Genomic DNA, 17,320 nt, shown 5'->3' with positions numbered 1-17,320 from the left:
AGACAGCCACTGCTCCCGTTTGAACCGTGACCCTTACTGTCATCAGCCAGCCAGTGTGCGACATTGTCGTCGTTGGCTGGGCTCCGTGCCAAGGAGCTTTTTCACCCACATCCTCTCGTTAAATCTTCACACTTGTTAGGACTAGATACAGCTCTTTGTCCACTTACAGCCGGGGAAGGGAGGCCAGGGCGGGGGTGGGGACCAGGTGATTTGCCCAAGACCCGGTTAGCCCGCGGCGGGGCCGTCCTGAGAAGCACCGCACCGTCAGCCCTCCGTTACGTCTGTGACAGTGGTCGGCTTGCACAACGTCCGCGGAACGTCCCTGCAGCTCCCGTTTCCGTTCCTCTCTTCCTCTCTGTCTGTCCCTTAAAATCCCCACGCAGCTGGCGCCTGGGCGTCTCAGTCAGTCGAGCGTCCGACTCTTGACTTCGGCTCAGGTCTCGATCTCTCGGTTCGTGAGTTCGAGTCCCGCATCAGGCTCTTTGCTGAGAGCACAGAAGCTGCTTGAGATTCTGTCTCTCCCTCTCTCTCTGCCCCTCCCGTGTGCGTGCGCGCTCTCTCACTCTCTCTCAAAAATAAATAAACTTGAAAGAGAGAAAAGAAAACAGCATCGTCGTCGTCCTCAAGCGGCGTGTAAAATGCCCCCGCCTGTGTATGGCATGTTGAGTTATCGCTCAGGTTGGGCAGTGGTTAAATGTGCCTGCTCACTAACAGAGCCCAGCAGCTCACACTTGCCCAGAATGCGTTTTCGAAGACCAAGCTGACTGAGCCATCCTTAGGAAGCCCTTCTAAATTTGCAAGAAGCACGAATTCCACAATTGATGATACGGTTCTCATTTTATACATTTCCCAAATAGCGACTATACTCTTGGCCCCAAATATAATTGGTATATTTTTGCCTCGTTCACAGGAACCGACACGTACTCAATTTTAAATTATCTTAACGGCTCATGTTGGTTTTTATCTTTGCTTCTATGTTGTTGGGCCTCAGCTCTGATTTAATAGTGTTGAGGGATGTCGTCACGGATTTTAATATCCTTCCTATGGGGGAAATTACACTCTATTAAATTTGTGTGTAATGTATATATATAATGTGTAATGTACATATATAATTGTGTTCCATAAATATAACAGCGTCCTATGGTTCGTCATGCAGTATTTCACGTATATGCACACACATACACGTATATATAAAGTCGATGATTCTCTAATCCTATAGTTTCTAGAAACACACGGTAGTGAAAAGGTAAAGAGACGTGGCACCATCGGTCAGTTTTAGGTAACGCGGGCACTCAGGCTTGCTGGCTTGGAAAATGAACAGAATTGCGTTCTTTTGAAAGTATCAGTGTTCCTGGGGCGTCGTTTCCTCATTCTCAAAATGAAGGAATTTCACTGACAGCTTCGAAGGTCAGCTCTAAACTGATTGAATTGCCATGTTAATCTCCTGGGCCCTGCAGTTTGGTGGTATCACTGGGGGTTAGCGTGAGTGTTTCAAAAGCAAGATTAACTGAGAGCTCATTCTCCAGCTGTTGGCTGAGGAGATTAGTCAGGAATGTGGCCCTGTCATTTGGGTCTGTTTGCTGGGGGATAAGGGAACCCCCTCACGCGCGCTGGGGCCACCTCGCTCATCGAGCCCCAGCCTAGCCGGTGCGTGGCTGTCACCGTCCAGATGGGGGGCCAGGCTCTGGCCAGACCTCGGGGGGCCTTGTTGGGGCACGTGGAAGGTCTGAGACACGGCTCCAAGAGCAGTACTGTGCTCGTGCAGACGGCATTTTCCAGAACGGTTCTGCCAGCTCAACTAGGATTTGGGAACGAAGGATTTGTGTCTAGTTTTTTTTTTTGTTTGTTTTTTTTGTTTTCTTTCCCTCCCCCAACTGCTTTCCCTGTTATATGTCTTCCCAATTCCTGCTCTCCTTTCCCGACCAACCTATAAAGATACACTGTAAGGGGCTCCTGGGCGGCTCAGGGAAGCATCTGACTCTTGATTTCAGCTCAGGTCGTGATCTCACTGTCATGCGTTCGAGCCCCCCATCGGGTTCCGTGCAGGCAGTACGGAGCCTGCTTGGGATGGATTTTCTCTCTCGCTCTCTCCCTCTCCCTTCCCCCCACTCTCAAGATAAATAAAAACTTAAAAAAAAAAGATTTACACTGTAAAATTTAGGACTGCCATTAATCTCTCTCTGCCTTGATTTCGTCATCTGAAAAATGGTGTTAGCTCACAGCAGCCCCTTCCCTCACTGTGATCTTGGGAGGAAGAATGGGGCTGACAGATGCCGTCAAGTGCCTCGTCAAGTGCCTCGATCCGAGGGCGGGAGAGTAGTAGTAGTTCAGTTATAGTAAGAACGTCCTGTCTTTATTTTTCTGTGGCCTTTGAAATGCCCTCATTGAATATGCTTCGGGCGGGGTGGGGGGGGGAGATCTCATTTTGAATGTCATTGACAGAGGGATGGCCTAGAAGATATTAAAGAATTGCAAACAAAAACTAAGAAATTGTGTTTGGAAACTGTGAAGAGCAAGCCATTCCCTGTTTGTTTTCAAATATGTGCAGAAGTGGAAGTAGACGCTCGCTCTGGGGCCTAACGAAAAGGACGATCTTACAAATCGAAGTTGTACATATCCTTTTAATTTAATCACAAGGGAAAAAGTGTAACGTATAGTTTATGGATGTAGAGTGATTTTTTTTTTCCTTCAGCGATGTAGCTAATCCGTATGGCCACTAGCCACAAGTAGCTATTTTATTTAAAATTAATGAGAATTGCATAAAATTTCAGTGACTCCGTCACATTAGTCACATTTTAAGTGCTTAGCAGCCACACGTGGTTACTGTGATGGAGAGGCCACATGTAAAGCATTTCTAGAAGGTTCTATGAGACAGCGTGAGCTATCTTAGAGAAGCCGTGAGCAATGGCAGAAAAACATCCCCATCCTCCTCCTTCCCGAAGCTGTGTTTTAGAATTCAAATAGAATCTTTGGCTTAATGTTATTCCATTTTAACTGTACGCTTGAAATTATTGAAGAAGGCACAGCTCACTCCAAAACATCATGGATTCGTTTCTCTACTTGGAAAATCCTGGAACCAGTTCTTGGCTCCCCAGTTGCACGTCTTCCGTAAATATTTTTTTCTTTACTAGGTAACGTATTACCTGGACCAATCTAGTAGTCACTTCATCATGGACCGCCCCGAGTTGTTATGTAATTATTTCATGGGTATAAACCGAACTCTTACCTTTAGCAAAGTAACTAACCCCTTATATTCCAATTTCACTTATCCACAAGTCCACTTGGGCTCTACCATCAAAGGATGTCCAGAATCCAGCCACTTGTCAGCCACCACTCCCAGGGAATGGTGGTCCCAACCACGATCATCCCTCGTGATTTACTGCAGTCGCATCCTGACCGGGTTTCCTGCCTCCCCTCTGGCCCTCTTACTCGCTTCCCCGTCTCTTCTCGACATAGAAGTCAGAGAGCTCACTTTCAGTGTCTGGTCATGTTGGTCTTGTGCTCCAAACCCTCCAGTGGTTTCTATTCCAAGTAAAAGATAACATGTGGTGGTGGCCTGCAAGGCCTCTCGGCTCTCGTGGCCCCTCACCCCTCCTTGTTACCCCTTTGACCTCACCCATGCTTACTCTCTGCAGGGCACAGTGGGCTCTTTATCCTTCTTCTCCCGTAGGCATATTCTTGCCTCAGGGCCTTTGCTTTTGCTGTTTCCTCTGCCTGGACTACTCTTTTTGTTTGTTTTTTTAATTTTTTAAATATTTATTTAATTTTGAGAGAGAATGAGCAGGGGAGGGGCAGAGAGAGAGGGAGACACAGAATCCAAAGCAGGCTCCAGGCCCTGAGCTGTCAGCACAGAGCCCGATGCGGGGCTCAAACTCATGAACCGTGAGATCATGACCTGAGCCAAAGTCGGACGCTCAGCCAGCTGAGCCACCCAGGCGCCCCTCACCCAAATTTGTTTTAAAATTTTTTTAACGTTTATTATTGAGAGACAGAGAGAGACAGAGCATGAGCAGGGGAGGGGCAGAGAGAGGAGGAGACACAGAATCCGAAGCGGGCTCCAGCGTCTGAGCTGTCAGCACAGAGCCCGACACGGGGCTCGAACCCACGAACCACGAGATCATGACCTGAGCCAAAGTCGGATGCTTAACCGACTGAGCCACCCAGGCGCCCCGTGCCTGGACCACTCTTGCGGGAGACAACAATGTGGCTCATCGCTTCACTTCCTCTAGACCTATTCTCTGTCACTTCAGAAGGAGGTGTCACCAAACTGTTTACAAATGCCACCTGCCACCCCCACTCCCCAGTCCCCACAAGGCAATCTGTGTTCCCTTTCCTAACTGTCTTTTTCTCCATAATGCTTATCGTCATCTGGCGTTCTGTCCCTATGTTTTACACATTTATTTCTGTATAGTCTGCTCCCTCTCAGTGCAATAGAAGCTGCTTGAAGGCAGGGCTTTCTGCCTTTTTGATCTTGGCATCTCGTACAAGGTAGGCACTCGACAATTGTTTCAGAAATGAGTGAAAAAAATACTCCAGTAGTTAACGATAATTATGATAAATGCTACACACACACACACACACACACACACACACACAGAATGGGATCGGGTGGTGCATTTACAAGAGAATTCTGTTTTCTGGAAGCGAGGAGTGCTAACATAATGGAAATTCGTTTCGCAACAGAAACCCAAGCACGAATTTTGCAGCGTGAGCCTGCCTCACCCCTTCCTCCCTGGGCTTACTCTGGTTTCAGGCTCTGCTTTCTGGCTTGCTCTAAAAGTGCATCAGTCCCCCTCCTTCCCGCTCTTGAGGGGCCGCACGGGGGGCGTTTGAACCGGGGCCCCGGGGGCCGGACGTGGACCACTGGGGGAAGGGGGAGGACGAGGGACTGGGACGGTGGCGGGCCCGTCCGCAGAGCAGCCAGCCCTGTGCGGGCACGCCAGCCCCCTGGCACGAGGCGGAAGAGGACGCCCTGGGTTTGGGGGCCGGGCTGCCGCTGCTCTGTGTTTGTTCTAAGGTGGCAGGGGCCACGTGCGTGGGGCTTGACCGTGGTTTGCTGCTTTGAGGGTGGGGGGGAGTTGATGAGTTTTGGAAATAAGACGGGGAGGCCCTTCCCCACGCCGCCAAGTGGTGATGCCAGACTGGGGCGCCCTACCTGTTCCTGGCACAGGGGGGACGGGGGAGAGCTTGGGAGTGGCCGGGAGCAGTGAGGCTGGGGGGCACTTACGGTTTGCTCGTCCTCCCCGAGGTCCGGGGGCCGCAGCGCTGCTCACAGAGCCTGGACTTGCTGTGGAAGTGGTGGCCGGGTAGCAGGTGTTTGTGCCTGAGCACGTGGACTTCTCACTTCCTGCTTTTGTGCCAAAGCTGATTTTGGCTGGAAAGGCTCCGTCCCCGGGGTTTCGCTTTATCCTGAAACTCTGAGCCGTTTGGCAAAATGCTGCGTGGAGTTCTTTCATAGATGAGTGATGCCTCTGTGTCTGCTGAGCCTGCACTTCTCCAAAAGCAAATCTCATTTGATCTGAAATTTCAAGAAAGAAAAACAAGCTATTTTTTTTTTATTTAAAGAAGGAAAAAGTTTCCTCTCTTTGACTTGACCTTTGATTATGCCTTGGGTTTTTTTTTTAATGTTTATTTATTTTGTGACAGAGACAGAGAAAGAGAGAGAGAGAGAGAGAGAGAGAGAATCTCAAGCAGGCTCCATATTGTCAGCACAGAGCCTGTTGAGGGGCTCGAAGTCACGATCTGTGAGATCATGACCTGAGCTGAAATCAAGAGTTGGACACTGAACCAACTGAGCCACCCAGGTGCCTCTATTATTTTTTTTTTAATTTCAAAATTTTTAATTTATTTTTGAGAGAGAGAGAGCGTGAGTGGGAGTGAGAGAGAGGGAGACACAGAATCTGAAGCAGGCTCCAGGCTCCGAGCTGTCAGCACAGAGCCCAACGTGGGGCTTGAACTCACAGACTACGACATCGTGACCTGAGCCGAAGTTAGTCGCTTAACCGACTGAGCCACCCAGGCGCCCCTCTATGCCTTTGCTTTAGAAGATAGGTTCCCTTATGTTTAAATTTTCTATTAATCGTCACTAAAATAATAACATGAGGTTACTCGTGTGTTTTGTATAAAGTCTGCCTCAACAGTCCCCCGACCCACTCTTTCTAAATTGTTTGGTTTAGTGGCTCGAACTCTGTTGCCTTGTTGGCATCCGATCAAGGGCAGACTCAAGATCCAGAAAGCCACGGGAGAGCTGAAATCATTTATGAAAGCGGATTTTGCTTACCCTGCCTCCGTTGCTGGAGGTGCTGACACTCCCAGCCTGCCGGGGGGAGGGGGTGGTTATCAGATCTGGAACCCACTGTCTGCGGCGAATTAGTGAGTGAAGAAGTTCTTTGAACACAGTAGGCGGGAGGCAGGATGTCGGCGCTTCTAAACTGTTCCACTGCGAGCTTCTCTCTTCTTGCTTGTCTTTGTTTTGACAGGTAAGTTGGGAATGAACTAGCAGATGTGTTTGAAATGGGTCGAGGTGAACTGCAGACAACAGGTTTTCGGGTACTTTCCTCCCAGGATATGACGGTTCAGTGGGAAGGATGTGTCAGTTACGTGGCCGGGCGCAGGAATAAAGAGGCAGATGTGAATTTTTAGAACCAGTTTTATAGACTGTAGCAGCAGCCTTTTGCCTCCTAAACTCCTGAATTTTCCCATCCGGAGAGGGGGTGGGGGAGGGCTGTGCTTCCTGCCGTCATTACTCAGCAGATACTTGAACCCCTGCTTTGTGCCAGGCACTGGGAAATGTGGCTGTGAATAGGACAGATGTGGTCCCTGCTCCCAGGCCCCTCACAGTCTGGTGGGGCTGGTGAGAGTGTGTAATTTGAATTTTTTTTTTTTTTAACATTTATTTATTTTTGAGACAGGGAGAGACAGCGTGCGAGCAGGGGAAGGGCAGAGAGAGAGGGAGATGAGGAATCTGAAGCAAGTTCTAGGCTCTGAGCCGTCAGCACAGAGCCCGACGCTGGGCTCGAACCCAGGAAGTATAAGATCGTGACCTGAGCCGAAGTCGGACGCCCAACCGACTGAGCCACCCGGGTGCCCCAAGAGTGTGTAATCTGAGCGACAATTAAAGCTGTGACAGGTGTTGGTAGGAAATGTGGCACCGTTGTGAGAGCACGTGACAGGGAGACCTTTCTGAGGGTAGAATGAACTTCCTTCGGGAAGTCCTTTAAAGGGTTGGGATCCGAAGGGTGAGTAGGTGTGAACAAGGTGGAGGTAGAGAAAGGAGGGGGTCGGGGCAGGAGCATCTGGAGCGGGGGGGTGGTGGGACCGCCCCCTCGGGAGGCCAGCGGAAGGCCAGCGTGGCTAGATGGGGAGCAGAGGCAGTCAGGTGACGCCCAGGTGGAGGCAGGGACCAGCGTCTTCCTGCAGGGCCACCCAGAGAGGGGATACGGTAACACGTGGGTCCCTGAGCATCCGGGACCCGACCCAGGCAGTGGCTGGGGCGAGAGTGTTAGGAGGCCGGCGCTCCTGGAACAGGAGCACGATGCTGGCGGCCTGAGCAGGGTCCACGCGGCGGAGATGGACAGAAGTGAACGGGTTACGGGACGTTTGGACGGCATTGAACTGGGCGAAGGATGAGTAGGGACGAAAGGCGGCGATGCCGGGGGCTCCGGCTGGGGAACTGTGGCTGGCCGGGCGCACCCCTGCGTGCAGACTGCCGGACGGGGAGCAGATCCTGGAAGGAAGACCACAAGTGTAGGGGAGGATGTGCTGAGCTCTCCGGTCGGAGGGGCATCCAGGTGGGGCGGGATGGGTAGATCTGACTCCAGAGAGGTCTGGGTGTGACGCGGCCGGGGATGAGCGTGGTCGTGGGAGACCATGGGAGGCAGGCAGCGGGAGTGGGCACACAGCTGGCCGTGACCTGAGAGGGGTAAAGAGAAGCCCAGGCATCAGGCTGTGCCCGTGCTGAGGAGTAATCTAGTGAGCATATGCTGGAGACCATATGCTGGGTGTCGCTGCAGACTGGTGTCACAGACAGGTTTCGGGACCTCAGCAGGAGCAGTTCCCGCGGGGCTCTGGGGACAGAAGCCCAGTTTGAACAGCGGAGGGGACTTGGGGGCCGGAAGAGGAAGACATCGGGTGCAGACCCTTGACTGAGAAGTTGGGCTCAGCAGAGGGAGGGAGTTAGCCGAGAGGTGTAGGGTCCACGGTCTCCTTCTCGCTCTACATACTTCTGTCTGTGGGCTTTAAAGTTTTTTTAACGTTCATTTATTTTTGAGAGACGGAGAGACAGAGCACGAGCAGGGGAGGGGCAGAGAGAGAGGGAGACCCAGAATCTAAGGCAGGCTCCAGGCTCTGAGCTGTCAGCCCAGAGCCCCACGCGGGGCTTGAACCCACGAACCGCGGGATGGTGACCTGAGCCGAAGTTGGAGGCCTAGCAGACTGAGCCAGCCGGGCGCCCTGTCCGTGGATGTTAGGCACGGGCAGGTCCCAGCACAGGTCGGTGGGGGGTCGTTGGGAGCCCCGGTGGAGGGATGGGGCTTTCCTTCCGGCTCTTCGGAGGCCGAGGAGGAGGGCGGGCAGGTGCTGGCGTGTAGGTTTGCAGTGGGATGTCCTCGGCGACGCCGTCTGATCAGTTCGGTTTTCCCAGTGGAGCCAGAGGCACAGCGTGTCCACAGCTGCAGGAAGTGGGGTCAGCGTGCGGACTGGGTGGCTTCTCCAGCTGCGCTCGGCGGCCACCTCGGCAGGCGGGACCAGCTGCCGGGGGGGTTCATCCAGAGTTGAGGTCTCTGTCTGTGGGCGGAATGAAGGCACCAGGAAGGTGTGGGCGGTGGGACAAGGTTTCAGTGCGGTTTCGGTGGGGTCAAGGGGCCGGGGCTGATGGGAAGAGAGGCTGTGGGATGCTCAGGGGCCCCGCAGGCCGGGGTTAGGAACCCAGTGGGGTAGCTGGGTGGGGGGAGAGATACGGGTGCTTGGCGAGCTGTAATGTGCCCAGAAGTCACCCGGGGAATCTTAGTAAATGCAGATGCGATGCAGCGAGCCTGGGACGGGGACCTCAGTCTCTGCCTTTGAACAAGCTCCCGTGTGATGCCAGGCCCTGGGCCCCGCGGGTCGCACTTTGAGGAGAAGCTGGAAGGTTGTCGTTCTAGAGGGCGGCCCGAATTAGAAATCCAGAGGTGGCACGGCTTTAGGCAATGGGTACCATGGCCTGGGAGTGACTGAGCAGACCGGAAGGTCAAGGAACGAGAGGGCCACCTGAGTCACTCAGGACACGTGACGGCGAGGCTCGCTAACGCTTATTCTCCGTGAGCTGTTCTGGGCGCCTGGAGTGCGGACTCCACGTGGGCGCTGCCTCTCCGGAGCCCAGTGCCCTGACGCAAATGGGTGCCGTGAGTGACCCCTGAGGACAGGTGTGCAGGAGGGGGGCGTGGAGAGTTTGGGCCAGGCGTTGGCCTCAGGTGTGAAGGAGGTTAAGCGTATCTAAGAGAGTGCTGGCGTTTCACAACTACTTTGGAGGCCTCACGACTCTCCTGCAGGAGCAGTGCTCTACCCATTTTCCAGGTTAGAAGAATAAGGTTCAGAGGGACTGGTAATTAGTAAGTGGGAGAGCGTTCAAGTGAATTCACAGTGGCCAGGGTCCCAAGTCCATTCCTCCTCTGTATCAGGTTTCGATGCAGGAATGCAAATTCTCTTCTAATTCCCTGGGAGGCTGCAGTTACCCTGGGGGTGCTCTCCCCTGGCCTGGCTCTGCTTCCTGGAGTGTGAGGTGTTGTGAAGGAAGCTGAGCCCAGGGGATGCCCATCTGGGCTTGGCTCTTCCTGGCAGGACAGCTGGGCTTGGCTTCGTCTCTACCAACTTTGCGCCTGTCTCTTAGGTCTTAATTTTTTGTTAATGTTTATTTATTTTGAGAGAGAGAGAAAGCGTGCGCAGAGGTGGGGCAGAGAGAGGTAAGTAACCTGCCGACGGTCACACAGCTGGTAGGAAGAGGTCTAGCGGGAATTCACACCCGGGCTCACTGCCTCTGGATCCGGCACTCTTTGTCACTGGTCTTTTCTTTCAAGCGACTCTTTGTGGTCTCTGTTGGATGCCATGCCTGGGAGGTCCCCATCCCTGGGGTTTGAATTTTGAGAGGGGTCACACATGGAAGAAAAGTCCATCCACCCGGTAAGGGCAGCCAGACGGACCGTCTGCTTTCTGTCCCTCTTGAGCTCTGAGTGTTTTCTTGCTTTACTGTATTTTTTGGGAGGTTTTTTTTTTGGGGGGGGGAGGATTATGAGAGCTCTCCGTTAAAAACTATATTTGTGCTTAACGTTCTGTCGCTTGGAACACAGAGGAACTCTCCTGGATGCTGATCGATCATTCAGTCATTTAACCCTTCCTGGTCTGCTTCCCCTTCTGTAAAATAAAGGAATTGGATGCATCCTTCCCCAGGACTCTTGTAGCTCTGTGACTTGTAGCTACACTTGGGTTCTAGTGACTCTCATGGTCAAGGAGAGGCTGGCTGGGCCTGTACTGGGGAAGCAGGAGAAGTTTTGTGAATTCATTGGGTTCGTATGACCTTTACCTCCACCTGGCGTGTTTTCTGTGCTCCTCGCGTGACTGTGTCTTCACCGTTGGTGAGTTCATCTAGAACATAGCAAGGACACCGGTGGCTGATCCCTTCCTAAGTGCACATGCCACAGGCAGACCTGGGAGCCCCCAGTTCACCACCCACCGGGGGCCGAGAGGTCGGGGCAGGAACCCTCCACACCCCAGGGCCTGACACGAGCCCCCCAGCGCCCTGAGGGGTATCAGACTCTTACTCATAGCCGAGGAGGTGGCCCCTTTTCTAGGGGATCATTCCGCCTTGAAAAATGTGTCCTCATAGAATCAGTGTGGCCCATTCCAGAGATTTGTGTCAGCTGGCGCTTTGAGAAGAAGATGTGATAGGGAGTGACATTAAGGAGAATTGATGTTTTGAAGCAGCCACACGTTCATCTGTGTGGAAGCATTAACTCTGTTTTCTTTCATGCTTTGATAATGCCCTACAGCTTGCGGTCGTGGGGCGGCAGAGGGAGGGAAGCGATGGTCTGACGAGCTGTGTGAAAACACTCCATTTCTGCACAATGGCACAAATAACCAGGTGACAAAGAAATGGGTTTGCCCAGGTGTTAGAGAACAAAAGCCTTGCTCCCCTGTTGACGGAACATCTGTCATTCCAGGGAGTAGGGCCCCAAGAAGGAACTCATTCCTCTTTGCAAACATTTAGTGGGGACTTGGCATTCCCGGTTGTCTACACAGACCCAAGAGGAGCGGGGTCCCGGAGCAGGGGCCTCAGTCACGGACCCCGAGAGAGGAAGGTTACACGGGGACCTGTTCCAATGCCCTTGTTCTCGGTTCGGGTACGTTTACGTCCGCGAAGATCGCGACTCGTTCTGTTAGGTCGCTCGGCTAGTTGAGCTAAATCGAGGCTAAGTGTGGGTAGCTGTCCTAGTTTAATACTGTCACGGGCATTTGTAGTGTCATCATAACGTCAACGTACAAATAATAACATGCTATCGTAGCTCTTACATCTGCCAGTACTCCTCTGAGCGCTAAATGATGAGCCCGTTTAACCCTCACGGCTTCGTGGGTGGCGGTACGATCGCTGCCCCCATTTTACAGAAGAGGAAACTGAGCCACGGAGAAGGTTAAGTCATTTGCCTAAGTCACACAGATAGTAAGCAGTGAAGCTTGGACTGAAATGCACACAACCCGGCCCCAGAGTTTCTCCGTTAAACCGCGAGGCCAGGGGTTGGCAAACGTTTTCCGTATAGGATCAGATAGTAAGTATTTTAGGTGTTGTGTGCTGTAAAAATCTCTGTTGCTTCTATTCAGCTCTGCCTTTGTAGCGTGAAAGCAGCCAGAGACAATACGTTAAACAAATGGTGTGGCTGTGTCCCAATAAAGCTTTATTCATAAAAATGGGTAGGGTGCTGGATTTGGCCCACAGGCTGTAGTTTTCAGATCCCGTACTAGACTCTACTGCCTTGTCAGGGAACATCTATTAATGACAGAGAGAGACAGATACTGGAAAGTATGGCGATCCAGTTTTATAAGGGATTTGGGGCCAGAAGTTGCATGAAAAGGATGTATTGTTTGTATTCCTTTTGGGTGAAGTGTCCTCTTGCTTTGGCCGGGGAGGGTGACGGGCCCCATGGCTGTGCACCGTGGACGTTAAGAGGCTCGGGGCCGGGAGAGACTTTTTATTCTAGCTCAACTTTCTGGGCGATCTTTCACAAGACTCTCAGCACCTCCACAGTGGTGATGCTGGTCCTTGCCACCTGCCCCTCTTTCTCCCTGAAGTGTGTATCTTGGATGAATGAGGTCTTGTCTGTGATTCACTTGGAGCCTCTGGAAGAGGGTAAATGTATTAAATGGCCTTCATCGTTTCATTTGCTTGCAAATTAGAGAGTACTCTGGGGGTGCGAGACCAGTTTTTGAATGTTTGCCGTGTGGAGCCCAATCTTAAAGGAGGGGCGTTCTTGGTAACCTGCACGAGAGAGTGGATTGAGGAGGGATGGTTTATGGATTGCCTGTGCAGCGGTAGGCTGTAGGCAAATGGAGTTATTAAAGAGGATGAAACGAGTATTTATTTCAGTTTTTAATAAGCGTGCACTGCAAGCAGTGAGAGGGTTCTGTAGTCGACCTCATTATATATCATTTCCATAAGAAAATTCAGGCTTCTCGGGGCGCCTGGGTGGCGCAGTCGGTTAAGCGTCCGACTTCAGCCAGGTCACGATCTCGCGGTCCGTGAGTTCGAGCCCCGCGTCGGGCTCTGGGCTGATGGCTCGGAGCCTGGGGCCTGTTTCCGATTCTGTGTCTCCCTCTCTCTCTGCCCCTCCCCCGTTCATGCTCTGTCTCTCTCTGTCCCAAAAATAAATAAAAAACGTTGAAAAAAAATTTAAAAAAAAAAAAAAAAAAAGAAAATTCAGGCTTCTCTGCTAAGCTGTGAGTCTCCGCGGTGGGGAGGAGTTTTAGAAGTGTTTCCAAGTGAAATGTTGAAGTTAAAAGTTGAACCCAGAAGCCTCAGAGGGAACCAGGCTGCTGCCTGCATTTCAATGAAAGGGAGAGGAAATGCATTATGGAGGTTGAAAATGCGGTTTGCATGCTAAGACCTCTGTGGAAGAATGGGCCTCCCGGAGGAGGGGGGCAGGGGTAATAGCTTGCCCTTAGTGACTGAGGTTCCTCGGTGAAGCACAAATGCTTCTTCGGATCCCCCCACCCCCTCGCTTTTTTTTTTTTTTTTTTGCAAGAAAATATACTGAACTGAAAATTTGAGCCTAGATGACGTCTCGGAACCCTGGTGGGCTCCTTCTGATGCCAGAAGCTATCATTTGAAAATCAGTAAGTGTGGCTACTTCGTCCTAATTTGGGCACCTAAATTGAAGACGTGTTCCCACCCGCTATAACGATAGAAGAGCTGGTATTTGACCGAGACCTCCTCGGTGCTGGGCTCGGGCTTTATCTACACTTGTATCTTACTTTAAAACAACAGTATTTGTCCTGCAGAGGAATATTCTTCTTGTTTTACAGAGGGGGAAACTGAGGCATCGGGCAGTCGACTGACTCTGTCAGGGTTAGGCAGCTAGTGAGTGGTGTAGCCAGACTTTAAATCCGCCTTCCTGATTCCAAACCCCTGCAAGGAGGGTGAGCAGGAGTCCTGGGTTTCTGGGACCCTGGGATTGTCCGTGCTTAAGCCCAGAAACGTCTTGGGCAAATGGGAAGATTTTGGTCACCCTGCGAACAAGATGCTTGTGACCTCAGCACCGAGGTGGTGCTTATTATAGGATAAATCGAAGGGGGGTTTTCCTGTGTGATCGCCCCTCAGCTGCTAGAAGCCGTGTGTGTGCCCGTAAGACCTCCAAGGCCGTACACCCCAGGACCCTCTTGGAGCCAAGTAGGAAAGCTAGGAGACTGAGTTCTTTGGGGATTCCAGCATGAGCCTAGCCCCATTTACTGGCCCAGTTTGCACCAACAGAGCAAGAGACACGATTCTGGGAGGAGCAGCGGCTTGTAGTTTTTCACTCTTGCTTCAAATGACTGCTACACTCTTGTGCTTACAAGTGGGCATAGTCTCGGGAAAGGCTGGGTCAGCTTTGGAGGATTTCACCCACTCCATCCCCTCCCTTCCCAAACTTTCTAAGACGGGTCCTCATGCCTCCGGAGACCCTAGGTGACCACCAGAAATGGGGACCAGCCGGCACAAAGCTGCTTCCTTCAAAGCCTGGGCTCCCACGTGGATGTGTCCCTTTTCAAACAAATTCTTTTGGGCTGTGTCCAAATTCCGGAGGACGCCGCGTACTCAGAAACTATTTTTCAAGAAGGCGAGTTGGCACATAGGACCGCAGATCGCGAATGGGGTTGTTCCCTGAGGGGAGGCAGAAGTGATCGTGAAAACCTCGTATGTCTACCTGTGGCCAAGAGATTGATTGCTCGTCATTCAAAAGGTGGATGCACATGAACATTCTGAGTTTCTTTCCCTCTCTTTTAAAGAAATGTACTGACCCCGGGGCACCCGGGTGGCTCTGTCGGTTGAGCATCCGACTCTTGATTTCGGCTCAGGTCATGATCTCATGGTTTGTGGGTTCAAGCCCCATGTTGGGCTCTGCACTGACAGCGTGGAGCCTGCTTGGGACCCTCTCTCTCTGCCCCTTCCCCATGCGTGCTTTCTCTCTCTCTCTCTCAAAATAAATAAACTTACAAAGTAGTGACCCGGTTAATACTCTCCCAGTGGCCCCTAGAAGCGCCCTGTGCTGACTGATCAGGAAGGGGCTGGTCAGGAGAGGGCAGGCAGGTCATGTGATGCCTTGGCTGCTTGTGGGAGACTTTAGTCCCCAAAGTACACCACTTACAGAAGGGCGGAAGGCCGGCCCGCACCTCGTGCTCACATCAGTGGTTGGGATGCTTGTGGGAGACCAGTCTCTGAGACTTCTGAATTAGATCCCCACAGGGGGCCTTGTAATTACCCATGCGTTCCTTGTTTCGCCATGTCAAAGGTGCCTTGTCACCTTTATTCGTGTTCTGTGCAAGTTTCTCTGTGACTGTGTTACAGATGAACTATCCTTCCAGAATGCGGTGTTCCTTCCGTGGTTGGCGTCTGCTGTTTGGCAGTAGGCTTGAATAAATTGCAGGCTCACAGATTAGCAGATTAGCATCTGGGAAGCCCTGGGAAGTGAGGGCGGAGCTGAGGCAGGGGCGGGTGCTGGAGGAGGAGGAGAGGGTGAGAAAGGGGGGAGGGGAGTGTGCTGGGGACAGTGGCAGCCACAGCTGAGCGAGGAGTGAGGGGACGGGAGGGACGCCGACAGATCAGGGATCAGGGAGGCACCTAGAAGACGGACGCACGGACAGGCAGGCAGACCAGTAGGGACTGGCTCCTTTCCTCAGCACCTCCAACATCCCTCATCCTGTTGATGACGCTCTTACCTCTCTGCTTCCTTCCGACTTTAAAGCTCTGTGGCTCATCCGTGTTTGCATGGGTGAGGACCACCTGGAAGTGGGTTCTGGAATTTCGAGAGTCCGCGTAAGGAATTAGCAGCCCGGTCTCTGGACCCAGAGCATGCTAGGTTCGAGTCTTAGCTCGGCCACCCGCTTGCTGGGTCACCCGGGTGAGTTCCATCATCTCTGTGCGTCTTAGTCTCCTCTTCTTAAAATGGGGGTGATAACGGTGTCCAGGCTAGCTCTTAGGGTGCTGAGAGGACTCAAGGAGATGGGGCGCACAAGCCTGTTAGAACAGCGTACCTGGCAGTATTGGCCGTGGTTGCTCCTGTCCTTCTAACGTGATCCTGGGTGTCATGGGACCAACGTCTGTTGGAAGGAACGTTCACAGAGCTTGATACATTTATCGAAATACTGAAAAGGCTGCATGTTGCTGTCTGGGGCTTGTGCCATTGAGCTTCTTGCTCGTCTGAAAAGATTCTAGATGGGGGGTCCGGAGCCCCAGCTTCCGTCTCCAGCTCTGGCGTGAACCCAGCAAAGACGAGTTTCTGTGGAACCTGCTCTCAGATTGGAAGCTGAGATGGTGGTAAGCAGCGGGGTTTCAGGTCATTGACCAGGTGATGCTGAGTCCTTTCTGGCACGTGAGCTCTGTGATCTGTCCCTGTGCAGAGAATTTTGTGGGCCGAAGATTCTCGAAGAGACCGGGGATTGCTCCTACAAGAACCCCTGGAAGAGAGAAATGTGTGGGCTGTGTTGTAAATAATAAATTTAGCGATGAGGAAGTTCTTTGAGAAATGAAGAAGCCAGTCCTCCCATCAGAACTTAAGTACTGGAGGGGTGCCTGGGTGGCTCAGTCGGTTCAGCGTCCGACTTCAGCTCGGGTCACGATCTCACGGTCCGTGAGTTCGAGCCCCGCGTCGGGCTCTGGGCTGATGGCTCGGAGCCTGGAGCCTGCTTCCGATTCTGTGTCTCTCTCTATCTCTGCCCCTCCCCCGTTCATGCTCTGTTTGTCTCTATCTCAAAAATAAATAAAAAAAAAAATTAAAAAAAAAAAAGAACTTAAGTACTGGAGACTCCTTTCTTCAGTGCAAAGGCCCTGGGGCCTGCCCAGACCTCCAAGCTGCAGAGTGGCACCATATTCCGACCTTGGCGGTTGTGGACTGGGATCCCTGCTCCGGGGATGAGTTCAAACCATTTCCAACCTCTTTGTATTCACAAGGGCTCCTGCTGGCTAAGAGAGGTCCTAGAAGCATGTGGGGCCCTATGGACTGCATAGATGTTCTTAGTGGAGTATTGGAATCGAAACCTCCATAAATGTTCTCTCGAGGACTGGGGGAGGCCCAGCTGAGAAACACAGCTGGGGACACCTTGGAAGCATCCCCTGATACGCTGTCTGTGCACTGTGTGAATGTTCTCTGCTCGTGAACAGGGAGTGCAAGTGGGCAAATGTGGGTGGCGGTGGTGAGGAAGGTGTCACAGAGCCCTAGGCTTCTTCATTCAGTCTGCTGCTGATATGGGGGGGGGAGGCGGGGCTCACGACTGTATGCAGGGTCTCTGTGTGTTAACATCCCAGAGACCTGTCGGCGCTCACTCAGCGGAAGTAATCTCTTGGTCCCTTGGGCTGTTGATTGGACTGCTCATCTTGAGATTTCACAAGTGATTTGTTCAGTTTGGACCTTCACGCGGTGACTCTTGAGGAAAACGAGTTCTACGTGGCCAGGAGGCTGTCCTGATTCACCGATTCTTCTTACAGGCCAGGAACCCAGCCCCGTGGCCTCTCGAGGCTCCTGTGCCATTCTGTCCTGTGGGTAAAGCCCAAACCCATCAGTCCCACTTGGTGGTGCTTATACTGATGCTGTCTTCCTATTCTGCA

At 52.2% G+C, this 17,320-nt stretch overlaps 1 protein-coding gene and 2 long non-coding RNA genes across 16 annotated transcripts in view; 1 reads left to right on the top strand and 2 right to left on the bottom strand.

The window, feature by feature from the left end:
* The window catches only part of CARMIL1 (capping protein regulator and myosin 1 linker 1), a 314,075-nt gene that overhangs the window by 97,093 nt on the left and 199,662 nt on the right, over positions 1 to 17,320 (top strand). The window lies entirely within an intron of this gene.
* The window catches only part of LOC131513668 (uncharacterized), a 35,393-nt gene that overhangs the window by 16,618 nt on the left and 1,455 nt on the right, over positions 1 to 17,320 (bottom strand). Inside the window, exons 1-2 of one of the 2 annotated variants that reach the window (XR_009262702.1) lie at positions 15,436 to 16,276; positions 5,228 to 5,518 (exon numbers count right to left, since the gene is read on the bottom strand). This is a non-coding gene — a long non-coding RNA (uncharacterized LOC131513668). Of the gene's footprint in view, positions 1 to 5,227; positions 5,519 to 15,435; positions 16,277 to 17,320 lie in introns of those variants that run through there. The other variant, XR_009262703.1, reaches the window with a different exon arrangement.
* Positions 13,928 to 15,312, bottom strand: LOC131513669 (uncharacterized). The gene is made up of 2 exons (XR_009262704.1): positions 14,890 to 15,312; positions 13,928 to 14,380 (listed from the first exon to the last, which is right to left on the bottom strand). It is a non-coding gene; the product is annotated as an uncharacterized LOC131513669 (long non-coding RNA).

This window comes from Neofelis nebulosa, chromosome 6 (assembly GCF_028018385.1).
Source record: "Neofelis nebulosa isolate mNeoNeb1 chromosome 6, mNeoNeb1.pri, whole genome shotgun sequence".
NCBI classification, from domain to species: Eukaryota; Metazoa; Chordata; class Mammalia; order Carnivora; family Felidae; genus Neofelis; species Neofelis nebulosa.
The sequence above is the reverse complement of the archived record's forward strand: the minus strand, read 5'-3'. Positions and strand labels throughout refer to the sequence as shown.